Genomic DNA, 21,566 nt, shown 5'->3' with positions numbered 1-21,566 from the left:
TCTTTTGTTATATTTACCGTAGTGAGTAAGTTTACCCCAGACTTTTCACAGGTTTCAGTTTGGAATTCACTTTGAGGTGTTTCGTTTACGAATACCGAGCTAAAATAATTGTTTAACTTATGTAGAAGTTGAATATTCAAGTTGACCGTCAGCAGATAATAGTGGACCAATGTGATTCCTAACAACCTTTTTATCTCTAATGTAACTATAGAATTCTTTGGGATTCTCTTTGGATTTCTCAGCGATGTTCATTTCGTATTGTCGTTTTCTTTTTCTTATTGTCTTTTTTAAATCTCTCTGTATTGAAACATAACTTTCATAGTCATTAGGTGCACCCGAGCACTTATATTTCTTATAAGCCTGTCTCTTTTTAGCAATACTTTTTTCAGTTTCTTTGTCGAGCCACTTTGGGCGAGCCTGATTTGGGGGACGTCTGTCCTTAAAAGGAATGTAAGTTTGAATCATCTTAGTGAGCGTATTTTGAAATATTTCCCACATCTGATCTACAGGCCTTTCGTTTAATTTTGCCTCCCAATCTGTAAGCTGAAGCTCCTGACATAGTCCTATGAACTGAGCTTTACTGAAATCGGGTATTTTAGAAGCACAAGTATCTATTCTAAAATTGTTTAGGAGTTTGAATCTGACTAAGTTGTGATCGCTATTTGCAACAGATTCACCGACTTCTACATAAGTTACCATGCTTTCGCGGCTAGTGATCAAAAGATCGAGTAAGTTTCCATATCTTGTGGGCTCTTTTACATGCTGAATTAAGTAATTGTCACCAAGAAAATCAATCAAGCGACTACCTATATGGCCATGTTCAAGGGTCATCCAATCAATGTCAGTAAAATTGAAATCACCCATTATCAATAAATCCCGGTTGCAGAAACTAGACAGTTCTTGAAATAACAGTTTGTTGTCTGCTAATGATAATGTCTTTGGCCTATATATTACACCTATATTCATTTTTTGTCCATTTGTTTGGGTTAACTCAACCCACAAACTGTCATATGCATCCTGTTTCGCTTTCTCTAAAACACAAGCATGAACATTGTTTTTAACGTACAATAGAACACCCCCACCTTTCTTATGGTTTCTATCCTGATGAAAGTGTTTAAATCCCGCAATATTAAATTCAGCTTCGAACTCTGTACCATTTAACCATGTCTCAGTTATTCCTATCATATCGAGATTTTCGCTTTTGACATACGCCTGTATTTCTTGAAACTTGTTCCTAATACTACGAGCATTAAAGTACATGGTTTTAAGAAACTCGTGATTATTCCTTTTTGACACATTTTGAGTTTCAATATCATGTCTTATATTATCATTTTGTTTTTTATTTATGCATTGCTCTATCTTATTATTATTTGGTCCTTCATTGACATTCAATGCCTCATTAACATTTCTCCTATCAAAATTAACATTTACCCCATCCTGGACATCTGGTCGATCACGGTCATCCGATCTATTTTGTACATTTTGTCCCCCTACGTCACCGTGATTCACGCCGCCCTCCCGTCGTCCAGTGACATTATGTCCGGCATCCCTTTCTAAAATTATATTTTGTCCTCCAGTGACATTATATCCTACCGTGATATTTTTTCCTCCACTATAATTACTTCCCATCGTGATCTTTTGTCTTCCACTGTCATTACATCCTATCTTGATATTTTGGCCTTCATTGACATTCTGTCCGGTATCCCTTCCTAAAATTATATTTTGGCCTTCACTGACATTATATCCTACCGTGATATTTTCTCCTCCATTATCATTACATCCTATCGTGATATTTTGTTCTCCACTATCATTATTTACCATCGTGATCTTTTGTCCTCCACTGTCATTACATCCCATTGTGACATTTTGTCCTATGACCTTACATCCTAATGTGACATTTCGTCCTCTAGCGACATTACATCCTATCATGATATTTTGGCCTTCATTGACATTCTGTCCGGTATCCCTTCCTAAAATTATATTTTGGCCTTCACTGACATTATATCCTACCGTGATATTTTCTCCTCCATTATCATTACATCCTATCGTGATATTTTGTTCTCCACTATCATTACTTCCCATCGTGATCTTTTGTCCTCCACTGTCATTACATCCCATTGCGACATTTTGTCCTATGACATTATATCCTAATGTGACATTTCGTCCTCTAGCGACATTATATCCTAAAATTATATTTTGTCCTATACTGACACATTGTTCTACATTAATGCTATACACTACACTGTTTTCCCAAGTACATTCTATTTCCCCTTCCCTTTGGGCTTCTACCCTAAAAAAGGAGCTAGTTCATTGCAAACTCCCACAATGAGGTTTGTAAGAACATCTTTGCCTCTGCGGGTAAGGTGGATCCCATCAGAAGCGTAAAGGTCATGGTGCCTAGAAAAGAGATACCAAGGATCAAGAAAGTGGTATCCCAATTGTGTGCACAACTGCGATATCCTATCATTGATCCCTATGGCTCTACTGTTCCAACACGAGCCTGCGTAGATCCTCGGGAGGATCCCACAGACTACGTGACGGCTCCCACGTTCCTTCATCTCCTGAAGGAGGACCTTGTAATTCCGAACAAGCTCCTCTGATCTCACCCTACCTACATCGTTACTTCCCGTATGAACAATCGTAACCGTGCTCTTCCGTCCTTGCTCCCTGATGGACCGGGTACAATCAACGATCCCACGGCCCGGTTGACATACAAGCTTGCAACGTCGCTTAGTCTTTCGCTGCAGGATGTCGTCATAGCCTCGAACCATGGAGTCCCCCACCACCAAGAACTTCTGGTTTTCAGCCACTTCATCCTCCAGTAGAGCAAAACGATTGGCTAGAGCCAGCGGTTGCTCCACAGGGCACACGTCTACCGAACGCGGGCTCGACAAACGGGACCCCACGGAGCGCCACTCGCTCACGGCAGTGACAGTAGGTGAAGAAGTGGAACGCTCTTTGGGTTGTGGGGAGGGTTCACTCTTCTCACGGAGCGCACTCCTGAGAAGACGAATTTCCTCCTCACACATCCTGAGACGGACCTCTAGGTTCACGCAACCTTCACAAGCCATTTCGCTCCCCCTTTAGCAATAAAAACGGCAAAGAGAAAATACAAATCAACAACAACAAAAAATCAAAGCGGTCTCTAATAAACTAAATACGCGAAGCTTACTCTGCTTACCTTATACTATTTCTCCTACCTTTGGAGTACGGTAACAGAAAACTGTTTTGAATCTAAATAGAACACTGCACTTTATCTTATATCTGTAACTGTATAGCGCTATACGTATACAATTACAAAAACACAACACAATCACTTAACACTATTCGGAGATATAAAATTCACAGGTATTCGCTAGCTGGTGCCTGTGCAGAAAAACGAGGTCTCTAGGTCTCAGACCATCACACAGATATCTCTGGGAAGAATTGTTGGACTTCCTGCTTCAAGACTGGTCCAGGGTCCCACTAAACTCCCTATAATATTGACTACATATAATTATGCTTTTGATACCCATGAACAAGTTATAAGCTCTATCATGTGCGGCAAGAACTTAGCAAGCTTAGAGTCTTACTGTTTATGGTCATCACAGGAGGTGAAGAAGAATTTAGAAAAGGTATTGTTAATATAGGCAAACATGAAACAAAAACTTTTTTTTTTAGATTTATCAGCAGTATACAGTATTGAAGTACAAGGAAGGAATCTCCAACCTAATAGTGGATAGTGAATTTTTTGAGAAAGCATCAACTAAGGGTTGAAATAGTGAATTAAAGTTTCCAATCTGTTTTCACTAAGGAGAGTGATTTTGTTGATTAAGGAGATGTGAAAAAAGCATTCAAACTCTTGGAATCAAAGGATATGAGAAAAGTCTCAAAGAGATTCTGAAAGATTACAAAAAGATCTAGATGCAGTATACAAGTGGTCAAGTGAAAACAACATGATTTTTAACAACAAATTTTAACTAATAAAATATGGGCTAGGGTGCCAATAGTCATCTAAGACAATTTTTAAAAGTTGTGATTTTTTCACCTACTTCGGTGGAATTCTGTATTGTGTTGAGACATTATGTACAAAGTTTAAGGAGGATTGGTTAATATTTAGTGGTAGAGGAATTACTTTAAAGTTTTCTATCTCTTCCCACAGGTCATGGCTACCCGAAAAAAGAGTGAGATTTGGTTAGTAGGAAATAGCATCGAGTGCATAACTGGTGCCAAGCTAAGCCTAGGAGATGCCCTCTACCACAAGAATCAAAAGAAAACCATTCCTGACAACACTGCGGATGTGGGCAATGAAGTTTTGGACTTCTGGCTCCAAGCCCGGATTCCGGTGATGGCAGAAACGAGCATCAGGAGAAAGATAGTTTCCCTCTTTAAAGAGTGGAAGGTTCTGCAGAAGAGCAAGCGGAATACAGGAGTCAAGCCACGGGAGAAGCAGAAAGCATTTGAAGAATGCCTCCTGGACCTTCTGGACATTGCCCACGCTGATGCGCTTGACCTGATGACCATCAAGGAGGACAAGGAATTCCTCATGGCACAGCGGGAGAAGAGGAGACGGGGTTCCATGGCAGGGCATGATAAGAAGTTGAAAGCTGGGATCCGTCGACAAGAGAGAACTGCTGCACGTGGTGAATGCGAACGGTCACCGATGGCAGAGGAGACTATGGAATTGGAGTCCTCCTCATCCGCATCCTCCAGTCCAGTCCATCCTTCCTCAACCTCCTCATCTGGTGACGAAGGAGCCTCACCACCCAAGCAAGCAAGAATGTGGGGGACCTAGATGGTCATGTCCCCTGATCTAGTAGGTACGCTGGATCGCACTGGGGTCATCAGCCGTCAGGCTCTTCGAATCGTAGCTGCAACAGCAAGTAGCTTGGGCCATGATCCCCAGGAACTTGTCCTCAACCCGGAGTCCATCCGAAAGGCAAGAGCCAAGAATCGGGCTCCGCTGGCAGGAGAAATCAAGAAGGCATTCAGTCTGCAGAATCCCCTCACCGTCCACTGGGACAGTAAAAATCGTCTCTCAAGATAATGGATCTCAGGCTGACCAGCTCACCATCATTGTCACCAGTAAAGGTGTGGAGAAACTCTTGGGTGTTCCAAAGCTGCGTGCTGGGATGGGCAAGGCTGCCGCCACAGCTATCTTTGAGTGTCTGGAAGACTGGGGAATCAGTGATTGCGTCATAGAGATGTGCTTCAACACCACCAGTGCAAACACTGGCAATGTCAACGGAGCCTGCACCTTACTGCGGGAAAAGATGGAGTGGCCCCTATTCTCATTTGCCTGTCATCACCACGTGCACAAACTTCTAGTTGAAAATGATTTTGTCTCGTGCTTGGGACCCTCTTCTGACCCTGAGATCAACCTCTTTTCGTGATCCAAGGAGTACTGGCAGTTCATCGATCATTCGGCAACCCAACCTCTTCGAGACCTTGGCTGCCAAGAGGGAAGCATCATCGAATCCCTGAATGCCATCATGATCCAGAAACAGCCCTGAGACAACTACAGGGAACTGGCGGAGCTCACCATCACCTTCCTTGGAGGTGCTCTTCCCAAGATGACGATCCAGCGCCCTGGTGCTCTCCACTGAGAGCGGTGGATGGCACGCATAATCTACTCCCTGAAGATGTTGCTGTTCAGATAGATCACCAGCTTGGTCATGGCAGGGGAGATCGCAGGCCTCAAGAGCTTCTCCTTCTTCATCTCTGAGGTCTATGTCGTTCGCTGGTTTGAGTCCACGCTCCCTACCTACACCCCGGCCAATGATCTCCAACTCAGAAAGGACCTCCTGGAATACTGTACCATGATTCTCCTCTTGGAAAGGCATGATTCAAGGTACTGAACCATCATTTCTGGTATCTGAGTGAACACCTGATCTACCTGTCCCTCTTCAACACACGGCTCTCTCCCTCTACCAAACAAGCCATTGCCCAACCCATCCTGTACCGAGAAGGAGCAGAGAAAGCCCCAAACAAATTAATATTCCAGAAGAGAGTGTAACAATGGCAACACTGTCTTCGTTTGCCTCTAAGAGGTCTCGATGCCTCCTGGACATTCTCAGTATCTTGCCAGACTTCCTTTCCACAAATCCATGGAAGTGGGAAGAGGAGAAGATGTTCGGTGACACCTGCCGCCTCATACAAGGAATGCGTGTGGCCATCGACACAGCAGAGCAAGGGGTGGCGCTGATGCAAGCGTTCAATCTTCGCCTACCAAAAGACGAGGAACAGCACCAGTTCCTCCTCCAGGTCATTGAAGACCACTGTTGCCATCAGCCCAGCACCTCCTCCAAGGAGACCCTCCCCCAGCCAGCATGGCAACAGTGAGTGGGGTGGTCTCCCATGATACCCCCCCACCAAGGGTTTAACCTCTTCACTCCGGGGCACATCACATGTCTGGCAGCATTAGCTGCCTGACGTGCGATGTTGCGTCATAATAATCGCATTATAAAAAATAAAGTCAGTGCTCAATCGTTTGTTCTCTTTCACCCGTGAATTTTGATAACCATTGAAAATATGATGAAGCCAGTTTAGAGAGGTTACGTAGGTACAACTACAATAAATATAATCAAGACCATCATTGCGTACCCACTTGCTCCTCATGACGCCTATGTAGGCGTCACCATATGGAAGTGGTTAATACTGCATGTGTGCAGCACAGGGTGACCAGTGGGCTGCTGGGGGAAGGAAAATTTTGCCGAAAAGGGGCAGAATATTGCCATGAAGCACTCAAAAAGACATCTTCCTTTAAATAGCTGAAGGTGGAATTACAAAATCGTCATCCACCACCCCTAAATATCACCCGACCATGCTGAAAATTTGCATGTGGTAGTTCCTCAGTATAATGCAGAATCCCAAAAAAGTATGATAAAAAATTCCAACTTTTGATTTTTATTGGCACCCTAATATGGGCAAAATGAAAATCTAAGAATACCAGTACACAATGGGTATAGAAATAAAAACAAAGGAAACACTGAGAGACCTGGGGATGTGGATGAGTGATGACTGTGGCTTCAAAGCACACACAACTCACACTACTAGTGCTGCTCATAAAATGAGTGGGTGGGTCCCCCAGACGAAGCCTGAGCACTTGCTACCTCTATGGAAAATCCTGGTAATGTCAAATCTGGAGTATGTATGCCAGCTATGGTCCCCACACAAAGTCGAGATACATGAGCTAGCTAGAACAGCTCCAGAGGGTATTAACAAAGAGGTTAGTCGGGGACTCCCTGAACTAGTGGGAGAAGGTGAAAATACTCAAGCCCTATTCACTGCAGACATGCAGAGATCGCTATATAGTGATATACATCTGGAAACTCCTGGAGGGCACAACACCAAACCCATCACAATATAAAGAAGGTGGTATTAAAGGTCAACACAACCCCAGGTTTGGTAGGACCTGTGCAAGAAGGTATACACAGCTGTTCCCAGCAACTGAAGACAATCCAGGTGAAAATCTTCACTTGTACTAGTTCCACTCTTCAACTGTTTCCCAAGAGAGATAGGGAACCCAATGGGAGTCAGCACAGATGCTAGACAAATTCTTGGATATCATCCCAGATGAACCTCCAATCCCACATGGCCCAATCTCACAAGGAGCGGCAATGAACCTGATCACAGACTAGATCCAATACATGAGACTCAGACAGAGATAGCAGTGTGTATTAACACCAAAACCTACAAGACAAGACAAACTTGATGGGCTCATAAACTGGATACTTAATGAATGCAGAAAGCAATTATCAAAAAAAATTTACAGTTTAATTATGTGTCCATTACTAGAAAAATTTGTATAAATTTATAAAGGAGGAACTAAAAAAGAACCGAGTCAGAGATCGGTGCCCCTGACTAAAATTATAGTAAAATTATGTATTCACATAAGTTCACTGGGTCCCTTCTCCTGTTATCTAATTTTCTAACATACCTGGGCTAAAATTCATGTACAGTTCCAACTTAATCTATATCCTTGATTTCCAATTATCATATTTAAATCTGAACTCATGTACTGTTTAGGTATGGGCACAAAAAAAAAAAATAATAATAAATAAATAAATAATTTTTTATTGTATATAAAAGACAATTTAATTAAAAACAAAATACTTTTTATTTTTTTTAAATAGCTTGAAAAATAAGGGAGATATGATTTTCTAAATTATTTTTTATCCCAAATTTTTGGCTAGACTTTACCATAACAAAAGGTTAGAATTAAGGGTGGTAATTTGTAAAGATTTTGGTAAAGAAATACACAAACTCTAAACCACTGATCTAATTTTATTAAAATTTGGAATGCTTGGGCTTTATGGGTCAACAAATTATCTGAGCATGTCAAAATCAATGTGGAACACCTCAATCATACCAAATTTGCCTTTTCATGGCAACTATTAAGTTGTCAATTTAGAGATGATCATCAGTTCAATCCAAACCCCTGGCCCAATTGACATGTAACTTGGCATGTGAAGGTTTTATGGATCAACAAATCATCTGAGCATGTCAAAAACAAGGCAGCACCTTCCTTTTATACTATTCTTACTAACACCTATCATGTTGCCATGGCAATTATTGTCAATTTAAAGATAATCATCCATAAAATCCAAACCCCTGGCCCAATTGACATACAATTTGGCATGGGAAGGTTTTATGGGTCAACAAATCATCTGAGCATGTAAAAAACAATGCAGGACCTTCCTTTTGTACTATTCTTACTAACACCTATCATATTGCCATGGCAACTATTGTCAATTTAGAGATAATCATTCATAAAATCCAAACCCCTGGCCCAATTGACATACAACTTGGCATATGAGGGTTTTATGGGTCAACAATGCAGGACCTTCATTTTATACTATTCTTACTAACACCTTTCATGCTGCCATGGCAATTATTGTCAACTTAGAGATAATCATCCATAAAATCTAAACACCTGGCCCAATTGACATGCAACTTGGCATATGAAGGTTTTATGGACCAATAAATCATCTGAGCATGTCAAAAACAAGGCAGGACCTTCCTTTTGTACTATTCTTACTAACACCTATCATGCTGCCATGGCAACTATTGTCAATTTAGAGATAATCGTCCATAAAATCCAAACCCCTGGCCCAATTGACATGCAACTTGGCATAAGAAGATTTTATGGGTCAACAAATCACCTGAGCATGTCAAAAACAATGCAGGACTTTCCTTTTATACTATTCTTACTAACACCTATCATGTTGCCATGGCAATTATTGTCAATTTAGAGATAATCATCTGTAAAATCCAAACCCCTGGCCCAATTGACATGCAACTTGGCATATGCAGGTTTTATGGGTCAACAAATCACCTGAGCAAGCCAAAAACTATGTAGGACCTTCTTTTTATACTATTCTTACTAACACCTATCATGTTGCCATGGCAACTATTGTTAATTTAGAGATAAACATCTATAAAATCCAAACCCCTGGCCCAATTGACATACAACTTGGCATGTAAAGGTTTATGGGTCAACAAATCACCTAAGTATGTCAAAAATGTAAGATCTTCCTTTTATACTATTCTTACTAACACCTTTCATGTTGCCATGGCAACTATTGTCAATTTAGAGATAATCATCTGTAAAATCCAAACCCCTGGCCCAAATGACATGCAACTTGGCTTGTGAAGGTTTTATGGGTCAACAAATCACCTGAGTATGTCAAAAACAATGTAGGACCTTTCTTTTATACTATACTTACTAACACCTATCATGTAACATGTTCCATCAATGTAATGTATGCACAATGTAATGTATGCAGCTAAAAGAACTCTACTATCACATTAAAAAGTGCATATATAGGTGCCTTAGCCCTTACCTTTAGATTGCCTGTCAGTACACTAACCAGTCAGTACTGCAACTATCCTATGACCTAACTTAAATTTACGTTGATATCGGTGCATCATTTTTTACACCAATTTACTGAAATAGAAAAAAGAATAAAGTATATTTACTTTCAAAGGAGTTATTTTGTTTAATCACGTTATCTATAATCCTTTTCTTTTCTTTTTTTTTTTTAATGCCTTGGTGGTTTAAAGAGTGTAATGAGAAATAGACATTTGGGAATGGATGCGAAGAGGAGACTGTATGAACTAGTGATTGTGCCAACAGCACTGTATGGGGCAGAAACGTGGAACATAAGAGAAGAAGAGAAGGAGTTTGAATGTGTTTGAGATGAGGTGTCTGAGAAGTATGGTGGGGGTTACTAGGCTAGATAGAGTGAGAAATGAGGAAGTGAGGAGGAGAACAGGGGTGAAAAAGGATTTGGGAGATAGGGTTGATGAAAGAATATTAGGATGGTTTGGACACATGGAAAGAATGAGTGAAGAAAGACTAGTAAAAGAGGTATGGAAGGCAGATGTGGAGGGAGTGAACATGAGGGGACGTCCTAGGATGAGGTGGATGGATGGGGTGAAGGGGGCTTTGGGGAAGAGGGGAATGTCTGTTGAGGAAGGAAGGGAGAGGACGGAAGACAGAGGTGAGTGGAGAATGGTTGTATATGGATGATGTTGTGACTGCATGAGGAGGAATGGGCGGGGGGGTGGGGGGTGGGGGGGTGGGGTAGTATGTGTGAGTAATTTTTGACGCAGCCCAAGGGATTTCTCCCCGTCCTCTCCTTATATGCAAAGGGGGACGGAGAGGGGGGGTCGCCGATTAAATGAAGCGGCCTTGCTGTGGATGTACTGTGTCTTGCGACACTGCTTCTGACCCAGGGCGGTGGACAGGGTGCAGGGATGACCCGTCATCCAGGAGGTGCTCAGATGAGAGGAAGGGTGGGAGGGGTGTGGAGTGTATTTAGGGATGGAGTGGGTGGGAGTGTTTTTATGCCTTTCCCTTTTTGGCTACCTCCCTTGGAAGGGGGAAAAAGCCTTGGTATATGTATGTATGTATCTATAATCCTGATAATCTGAATAAATAGCCTTATTTCAACAGCTTATGTCTGTTCTCATGAGACCCAGAAGAAAATTAAGTCTTGTCTCTAGACCTCTACTAGTCTTGAGACTTCTCATGGTCATGGACATGATCCATGACATGGAATACTGACCATATTATTAATAGTTATTAAGCCATAGCCGGCTATGTAATAGGCATAGCATAGCCTGTCCAACATCTTAAAATTCATACCAGAATGATGTAAGTATAATTTGTCAGCAACACCCTCTACAACTACTACAAACAAGAGTATTGGAGAATCTCGATATGTTGAGTAGGCATTTGAGGACTGTAAATGCACAGCTGCACTACTACCAACTATTTCAATGTTGCTCATATCCAGGAGAATAGATGCTAAAAAACATGATTAATACATTAGATATCAAATTTACTAGTTTTTAACCTTTAGATTTTTATTCGGACAACTAATTTGCCAAGGCGAATATCAAAATTTGCATTTAAATTGGTAAAAATTAGTAAAGTTTTGAAGAACTGGGCATACACTTCCAGAACAGCAAGACAATTTCAATACCCTGCACATGCACTGAATGCTGCAAGCATTCAAACTGATGCATATGTATTCCAGCGGGCCACAAATGATGGCTTTGTAAACAGTGCATCCGCAATGGTGGCACTGCGCACGGATTCGCATGTAGCTATATTGTTTGAGCTTAGGTTATATCACCTTCTAAGCTGTTCCACATAATTATATATCTATATGAGAAAAATGTAATTTTTGCAAAAAAATTAATTTTTCCCTGATACAAACCTGAGGTACTCCTAACAATAGGAAATGGAATGCCTTTTCAGAATGGTGCCACTACAGGAAAATAGTCCCGGATCAAGCCACCAATCCTGAGATCGCCTCCTTCTTCCACTTCCTCAGGAAGTCCAAGAAGATCTCCCTCTCAGCAGTGCAAGGCTATAGGGCAGCGCTAAATCAGGTGTTTTCTCTGAAGGGAATGGACCTAGCCCTTTCACTAGAAATTTCCATGCTCTTCAGGCATTTCAAAAAATCGTGCCCCCCCAGGGAAATCAGTTCTCCTCCGTGGGATGTGGCATTAGTCCTGAACTCTCTGAGGGGTCCCCCTTACGAACCCCTCCAAGATGCACATCTGAAGGACCTCACCTTGAAGAAAGTTTTTCTTCTAGCCCTAGCATCTTCCAAGAGAGTAGGGGAGTTACACGCCATCTCTTATAGAGTCGCCCATTCAAAAGGATGGAAAGAGGTCTCCTTCACTTTCATGCCTCAATTCATTGCCAAAAACCAAGATCCTCCCAAATACGACCCTAGATTCTGGTCCTTTAGTGTTCCTTCCTTAGACGAATTTGTAGGGGAAGAACAAACGGAAATGGTACTATGCCCGGTACGAGCCATCCGGACCTACCTCAAGAGAACTGAACATCTTAGACCAGAATTAAAGAGGTTGTTCGTCTCTACTAAAGGTAAGCCGAAGCCCATCACTAAGAATTAAATTTCTTACTGGATCAAGGATGTCATCCACAGAGCCTACGAAATGAACCACACAGATTGCCCTAAAGCAAAATCCCATGACCTCAGGGCAGTAGGGACCTCCCTAGTCTTCAGAAAGAATCTGTCAGTCAACCAGGTTCTTCAAGCAGGTATATGGAAGTGCCAAAATACGTTCACTTCCTTTTACCTCAAAGAAGTAATGTGGGAATCTTTAGGGAACTTCTCTTTGGGCCCCATAGTGGCCGCCCAAGAAGTCCTGATATGACATACCCCTCCCCAATAGCACACAGCTGACCCGGACAACTCATCCAGGTTCTGGCTCGGCAAACACGGTGATAACTTTCCAAAGTCCTTCTCATACTCCTACATTCCCTTACTTCACCCGAGGGCTCTCAAGCATTCCAAGGGAATCAATTCAAGCCCTTCAGTGGTACAAGAGTGAGTATAACCTGTCTGTCTCCACTCCTGGGAACAGAAATGGGTGCACTTCAAAGTTTAGGGGAATGTATAGGGGTCTGGTCAACGTAAGTCTTAGCACACTAAAATTTCCTTACGGAGGTTTGCCAGGCTAGATAACAACTTCCTTCCCTCCTAAGTCCAAGTCTCCTATTGTAAGGAGTACCGAAGAGTTTGTATTCTTCGGAATAAATGTAATTTTTACAGGAAAATTAATTTTTCCCTGATACAAACCTGAGGTACTCCTTACCTCTAATAGCCCTCCTCAACCACCCCTCTAAAAGTTCCTTCTCCCTTGCCTGACAAACCTTGTGATTAATTTCACACCTGGCTCAGAGAATGGATTTCTTCACATCCTTTACACAATCTTTCCATGACATGTGGTCTTTCTTAATTTTCTTCCTATGTATCTCATAATTGTGAAAGACTGGTGGGTAAAACACTATGAGAAAATAAATATTTTGATGGATAATCAATTTGGCTTCACATCTGGAGGGCCATGTTACATGTATGTCAAACCTGTTTTTACTTGAGGGTGACGGACTTAAGACAAGTTGTAGTTTACATTTGCATATTCAAATACTTGAAAATTAATATAGATAAATAACAACTGTTGTCTCAATAGCCCCAGTGTCCAGCACTAATCCCTGGGTCCTCCTAAGGATCCCTCATAGAAGAAACAAGAAGGCGTCAAGGCTGGTTGTCTTGTGCTGTATTTGTGGAACATTCTTATGTCAGTCTTATGACAGTTGGAAAGAAGTTCCCTCTGTCAACTCTCCTTATGTGAAAAGATGAAGGAAATACAAATTTATTTTGAAAACCAGCAGTAGGGAAATAGTTGTCCTTTAATCTTAATGTTTGTTTTACGGGATCATGACTTACAGATACATGACATTAGTTCTATGATGCAAAGTTACCACAGATAATTTTTCTATTGATTATTGGAACTGCATACAAAATGCAACAACACAACTACTATATTGAATATTCGGAATACCTAGGGGGCCGGAATATCATGCTCACCCATAGATTTGCTATGTTTATGTATTGTTTTACACCCCTCCCCTACTCCTTCTGTCAATTACCATTCTTGTTTGTTTGTGAAATTGTTAGTTACTCCTAATAACCCATTAACCGACGTCATGATATTCTGCACAAACAAGCAGTTAAGCACTTCAAGGTACCAATTAAATCGATAAACACAAAAATTGAAACTTTGAATTGATATTGTAATTGTTGTGTAGACGTATTCTCATTCTAAATCATTACAAATGGGTTTCATAAGTTAATTATCTATACGATCAATCATGTAAGTTTTATATTACTTCAGTGGCCGTGGCTATGTATATTTATCATGCTATAAAAACTTTGAATTTGAAAACAATGTGACATTTTTGCAAGGCGGCCTTGACATAAAATACACAAATTCATTCACCCCGAACCACTTCCCAATCTTGTGAAAACATGTGTGAAAATATAATAAGTCACCAATATGAAGTCCTTCATATTATATCACAATCCCGTATTTCTTCTCCTTGATTACCTGACATGTAAATCCAGTCAATGACGCACTACTTCTTAGTATTAAAAGGCCTAGCTGTTCCACTCGCTAAATGTAAACAATGAACGACAGCCATGTTTGGATACTGAGACAAGTGAAGAGCGCATGCGCCAAATGTCACGACAAGGTTGTTCATTGCATGGTATGCTGCGCGTTTGCAAAACGCGAAAATATTACATCATGAAATATAGTAACTAAATTCAGAGTATATCATAAAGATTCCGTAAACAAATATGAATATAGTGGACGTTTGGATTATCACACTTTATTCCGTAAGGAATAATGGTTCCAAGGAATCAATGATCTCGTAATAATACTGTAAGGAAAAACTTTATACCTTTTTCTAGAATCAGGTTATCAAACACATGTATACATATTTATATCTAGTATACACACTTGCTCTAATAATGGTTTCAATTATATTCCACATATCTTGCACATTCGACACCCTAACACCACCCAACACAGACAGGGTGGGACTAGACCCTCGCAGGGGTATAAGCTAAGGATAAAATTCTTCTCATCCTTTTCACATCTCTTCTTTGAGGCTTACATATCACTTCTTGAATAAGTCCTGGCCCTCTCTTTGATCTATATTGCCTTTCCAGAATCATCAACCTCGTACCCCTTTTCTCTCCTATTCCATCATCACTGTTTATTCTAGCCTACTCGCCCCTGACGTATATTAGCACATCCGCGTCGTATTTTCTTTCTCTTCAAACACTCAAAATTCTTGTATTAACTCCCTTTGCCATTTGTTTTATTTAATAATTTTGCTATCTATTTTACTTACCAATTTATTATTCATTTTTAGATTTATTTGCTTATTTGCTCATTAATATATTCATTCATCTATTTGTTTGTTAATTCATTAATTAATCCAGCTATTTATTTATTCATTTACTTATATATATATTCATCTATTTATCTATCTACTTAGATATTTGTTAATCTATTTATTTATTTATCTATTTATTTATTTATTTATTTATTTATTTTGTCTGGTATGCCCCACGTAATTCTGTTCTTTTTGCACGTGGGCACTTTTTTTCTCTCTCTTTCGACAGCCTTGCCTCTGTCTTCTAATATATAAAACATAAAAAAAAAAACATAAGTACAGGTATGGTATGTTTTTGCTACCTCGTTTGAGTAAACACGACTTCCGTTACAATATATTCTAGACCAATGGTTCCCAAACTATCTTACCTGACGCCCCCTTTTGCTTCCAGTAGACCCGTACGCCCCCACTCCCTCTTTTGTTCATGTGAAATGATTCTTGCATCTATTTCTTAGCATTGTCCAGGAAAACAGATTTCTGTTTGTATTAAGTTTTAATCATGAAAACGGGTTAGTGACTGCTATAATTATACTTTGCATGTATGTAATGGCAGATATTTGTTCTTTGAATGATTTTATTAATCTAATTAAACAAATAATTTTGAGCAGATGACTTCACGCCCCCCTTGTATCCTCCTCACGCCCCCATAGGGTGGCATGCCCCCAAGTTTGGAAACCACTGTTCTAGACTTTCGTAAGAGCATCTCAACAATGTGTCTCACATTTACATAGAATTTATATATTCTTAGTTCATCATTCAGCTTTTCAATATATCACGCCAGAGTAATCTGACATTTGGAAATTTGAATAACAAAATATCGTAACCGACGTCGTTTCTACATTGAACAAAGTAGCAAAAACAAGTAGCATGTAATGGTATGGTACCATTCTGTACATATATTACGTATAGCATTGTACAAGTATTATGTATTGTACTTGCGAATTGTTCAATTGTGTTTATTTTTCCATTGCACAATTGTCATATCTTATTGTATATTGATTTTGTTATTGTCATTGTATTGTTTGGTTACAATTACGTGTGCCTTTTTGTATGGAAAACCAAGACGAATAGTGTGTGTTTCCCTCGCAAACTCAGGACTTGGCGTCCCAAAGCGCGCAGTCTTGATTTCACCACGCTTTGTAGTGTTGTGTAATTTACATATTAATTATAATCCACCATGCTTCATTTGAACCATCCTATAAATAAAACGGTGGCAGTGCGTTAAAACAATTGTTTGTACATTTAAAGTGTTATGGACAAACGCTACTTTTGAACTTTGAAGTGTTGTGAACGTTAGCTGGCCGATACTTTATTTTCGCGAGTGTGTTTTCGTTCACCTTTTTTCTCTACCCTCCCCCCTTTTTTCAGACAGGTATTTAATTATGGTGCCATTGGAACAAGTCGTGCCAGTGACTTTTGATATTATAGTGTGAGATGGTGCTCAGGAACAGTATTCTACGGGCGCGTCAGCTGTTTTTGGGTGGTCCCATGTGGTTTTCAGCTAAGCATCTTGTTTTTTATTTCTTATTTCCACAACTGCCATCTGCGTTCATCAAAGGATCACCTATTGTTCCTGCGTGAGTCACCTTTAATCTGGAGCCCGAATGGAGAAGGACTATTGAACACATTATATCTACGTAAATCGTCTCCGTGTCAGCCGGTTTCGCTCGCTACCTTTTCAGTAACCATTTGCCATTTGTGTTCAAGCTTGTACGATTTTTGTTGATTATGCATACATGTTATATTGTATTATTGTGTTTATAGTGCAATAATTGGACACTCATTAATTTTTCTGGACAGGCGTGTTGCCTATGTAGACAGCGGCCATTTCTTATTAATTATTTTTTGCATATTTACCACCTTGTGGTACAGTTTTCTTTATTTGCGAGTCATGAATTTTTTTTATTATTGTTTACGTTTTTCCAGGCAAACGAGTTTCCAGTTCGTGGAGTGAATTTCTACGCAGTTGCCATTATCATTGTATGTATAGAATATATTTTTTATGCTATTATGGAGTGGATTACAGTTACCTTGCCCTACTTCTAAAATGTCTAAACCCAAATTGCCATAATTTCTTAGCCTTCAAAATCCATCTGGAACAATGGCTCATACATTCACTTTATTGCATCAGCATCCATCTATTGTTAAGTTTTTTGGTCAGGATCTCTGCTGATTTTATTTGCCAGTGCGAGATAGTATAGTGAATATAAATGTTTCGTCTGGGCCTGAGAAAATCTCATTCGTGAGGTCAAAACTTGTACCTAATTCATTGGCAGGTGAGATGTTGTTAGCTTCGTGCCTTGACCCTAAGGGTTTAAACTATAATTATGATACTTTTAGAGCTCATTTCCTCAAACTATTTTTGATATCTCTGTAGGTAATAATTTTCAATGGTGATTGGGCACTCTTAACTATATGCGTGCTCAGGCCCAGGCCAGCAAGATAGCTGTCGAAGCCTTAGAGTATCTTTCCCATTCAGTGTAGGTACATAAAGATGCATTCATTTTAGATAGGTTCTGCCTTGTTTTAGAATTTATTTTTTATATTATGTTATTGGTGCCTTTTGAGAGGAGAGTGGCATCTTCTCTAGCTATAAGACGGATGAGTCCCTATTATCTTTTACAACAAGGCTTTCAAGTAAACTAAAAAAAAAAAAATGCCTTCTGGTTCTTTGTGTATCAGCAATACACATCAACATACCAATGTTTCTAGTTCTCCTCCTCCATCCCCTCAGTCATCGGTACTTACTCAAAGTTCTCCTTCAGCTATATTTACACCTCCTGTACTTATATGAACCTATTGTAACATGTCAGGTCACTCAGGTGCTTTTTGCTTTCGCTGTAAGCGTCATGCGCACAAGTCAAGGGAGTCCCCTGTCCGTATGAATTTACCTGATGCCTCTTCTAACTTGATACATGACCTCAGGATAAACTTATCTACTGTCATACCCATGGTCAATGTAAACATTCGACTGACCAGTGTTTAAAGATTTTGAGAGTCAGAGCTGAGACTTCTCATCAACCTAGGTAATTTCAGTCCTATTTTCACCAACGCTCGTATCACAGACCAAAGGATTGACCAGTAATGTTCGACCTCAGATCATCCCTTTGGTGGCTGGTGAGTCTTCTCAATTACTCACCTTCCAATTTCTTACAGAGAACATACTTATCTCAGTCAACGTTGATACTGGTGCAGAATGTAGTCTTATAGGCCAGATGCTTCTCCCTGAAGCATCTGGCCAAAGCTCAGCGTGAGGACCCTGTTTGGTCTGCCGTCATTTATGTTTTGGAATCTGGTGATGATACCACCTTACCAGATTTACCTGTACCCCTGTCCAAATTTTCTCTATAGGACAATGTTTTCATTCGTAATGTGGAAGTGTTTGAGCAGGATGTGGCACAGTTAGTGATCCCTGAGTCTCTAGTACTTGTTGTTCGTGACAAAACTCTGGCTATGGCTCGCAAGAAATATTATTGGCCTAAAATGTGACTGGACATTACCACTCATGTAGACAAGTGTAGCTCTTGTGCCCAGAGCAAAGGTTCTATGCACACTGACCCTATCCTAGAGAACCCTACTCCTCGTCCTTTTCAGACTATGGCTACAGACCTTTTACAATTGCCTCGTAGTACTCAAGGATCTGTGTGTGGACCACTTTAGTCGCTTTGTAATATTGGCTCCCTTACGAAGCAAGTCTTCTCCAATAGTTGCCCATGGTTTAGTTTCCCATGCTTTTTGTACATACACTACTCCTTCAGTGCTCATTAGTGACAATGGGACTGAATTTAGGAATGAGATGTTATCAAACATTTGTGAACGTTACGGCATCAAGCAAACCTTTGTGACTGCTTACCATCCTGCGTCTAATGGTTTAGTAGAGTGGACGAATAGGGAGATTTTGGATATTCTCAGGTACATTGCTAGTAGCCTCCTTGAATCTTGGGAGGATAGGCTTCCTCGTGTCAGTGTTTGCATTGATAGCACAATTAATGTTTCCACAGGCAAGACGCCTCATTACGTCATCTATGGAATGGAAAAACGGCACCCATATGATGTGTTAGACAGTCCTACTCGTCCCTTCTGCAAATCTGATGATTATAGTAAATTCCAATGTCACACATTACATAGGATTTATGAATCTGTCAGAGATAAACTTGATGACTCCAACTCCAAAATATTGAAACACCAGCAAAGCCGGGCTACCCCTGTTAACATAAGTATTGGTGATCATGTTTATAAAGCCACGTCCACACGGTCGAGCTGTGCCTGGCAGGCTGTGCCTGGCAGGGCAAAGTCTGCAGTCTATGCCCGCGTAAGATGTCCACACAGCTGTCTGTGGTGGTTGGAGGGCAGTCGGACGCCAGCAGTTGTTGTGAGCGAGTGGTTCATTACGGTAAGATCACCATGGTGCGCTCCATACTTCGAAAGAAGATAGCACTATATTCTATTATAATTGGTGCCTGCATTAAAAAGAAAAACAAGAGACCACAGAGACGTGTCTGGTGCCGGGAGTGGTTGCAGAGACGTGAAAGAATGGGTAGCTCTGTGACAATCCTACGTGAATTGCATGAGGAAAATGAAACTTTGTTCCGCAATTACGTGCGGATGGACATAAACTGTTTTTATATTCTTGTATCGAAAGTGGAGAGCTATATTCAGAGGCAAGAGACAAATATGAGGCAAAGCATTACACCAGCAGCACGTTTGTCTCTATTTCTGTAATCAAAACACCTTACATTCCACAGACATTCATGTGATTTATATATATCAATCGAAGTTATAGTGTCTTGTCGTGACCAATATGCACTAGCACTCGGTGTGGACATGGTGTACTAATAACGTGGTAGTCAGTGGATCTGCCTACACCTTACCTCGTGCGTTTGGCAGTGACGGAAGACCTCCATCCACTGCCCTCTATTGGCGCCGGGAGCGGACAGTTTGATGGTTTGCCCGCTGAAACTGCTCGTACAAGGGCAAAGCCTTTGTGCCCGACGGACACTGCTCGACCGTGTGGACGTGGCTTAAGGAAATAAAAAGATAGTAGTGTATAAAAGAGGGCTTTTGCCATTGGGCGATTGAGCGAGCGATTAATTGGCGGTCTGTACTGAGCGGGTTTGCTAACTTTGCTCGCACCTCACCTCGTACGTTTGGCAGCGATGTCAGCCCTCCATCCATCCACTGCCCGCAAATGGTGCCGGGAACGGACAGTTTGATGGTTTGCCCGATGAAATTGCCCGTTGTCGAGCAAAGCCCTCGTGCCCGGTGGGCAGTGCTCGACCGTGTGGACGTGGCTTAAAAGCATGCCCGGGTGCGAATCTAAACTCAACGGTAGGTTTACAGGTTCACTTTTGGTTACTGAGAAGTTGCATCCCAATTAGTTCAAGGTCTTTGATCCTTCCCAGGGACTGAGTGAAGTGTTGCACGCTGACAGGCTTAAGGTAACAAGAGTGACTATCTCTGCATTTGCCCGGTTTCCCCCAAGGCCCACTATACAAACTATGCCTTCTGTATCTACCCTCGCAATCATAATCTCCGTTCAAGGGGTCCTATGCCTTAATATCTGTATTTGCACATTGCTTATGATGTATCCATAGTGTCTTGTATTGTATTTTTTTGTAATGTTTACCATTTTTGTGTCCATTTCTTACACAATTCTTATGTTGTATTCTTTTTGGTGTTTCCCTATTTTTGTGTCAATTTTTTAGATATAATGTGTAACTATTGTTTAGCTATTAAATGTTATGACCCGGACATCCGGCAATTGCTATCTTTTGTTTCTTGTTTAACTAGCGCCAGTTCTTATGTATCTTTATATGTTTGTTTGCAGTTCTTATGTATCTTTATATGTTGTATGCAGTTCTTATGTATCTCTACATGTGTTATGCATTTTTGCATGTATAGGGTGAGCTAATGTACAATTTTTCCACACTTTGTATATACACTGTAGTGTATGGAGTCTGTTGTAGATACTGTGAATCTTGTCTTACATCGGTCATTCATTTTTCTCGTTTGCTCGGTGTGGTCACCGAGTGGTGGTGGCCGAGCGTTGTAATGATATGGTGCCATTATGTACATATAATTGCGCACAGTATTGTTCAAGCATTATGTATTGTACTTGCGAAGTGTTCAATTGTGTTTGTGTGTTTCCATTGTATAATTGTCATGGATTTTGTTGTATGTTGATTTTCTTATTGTTATCGTATTGTTTGGTTGCAATTACGTGTGCTATTTTGTATGAGGAACCAAGGCTAGTCGTGTGTTTCCCGCACTAGTATGTGTGCACGCTTTGTTTGTAGTG

General features: G+C 40.7%; 1 protein-coding gene across 2 annotated transcripts in view; it reads right to left on the bottom strand.

The window, feature by feature from the left end:
* The window catches only part of LOC143020889 (uncharacterized), a 34,816-nt gene extending 20,302 nt beyond the window's left edge, over positions 1 to 14,514 (bottom strand). The window contains exons 1-2 of one of the 2 annotated variants that reach the window (XM_076177779.1): positions 14,413 to 14,514; positions 9,825 to 9,928 (exon numbers count right to left, since the gene is read on the bottom strand). The gene's annotated coding sequence lies outside the window, so the exon portion shown is untranslated. The remainder of the gene's footprint in view (positions 1 to 9,824; positions 9,929 to 14,412) is intronic. The other variant, XM_076177772.1, reaches the window with a different exon arrangement.
* Positions 14,515 to 21,566: the final 7,052 nt, after the last annotated feature.

The sequence above is a fragment of the Oratosquilla oratoria genome, chromosome 3 (genome assembly GCF_046742065.1).
Source record: "Oratosquilla oratoria isolate Oo_2021 chromosome 3, ASM4674206v1, whole genome shotgun sequence".
NCBI classification, from domain to species: Eukaryota; Metazoa; Arthropoda; class Malacostraca; order Stomatopoda; family Squillidae; genus Oratosquilla; species Oratosquilla oratoria.
The sequence above is the reverse complement of the archived record's forward strand: the minus strand, read 5'-3'. Positions and strand labels throughout refer to the sequence as shown.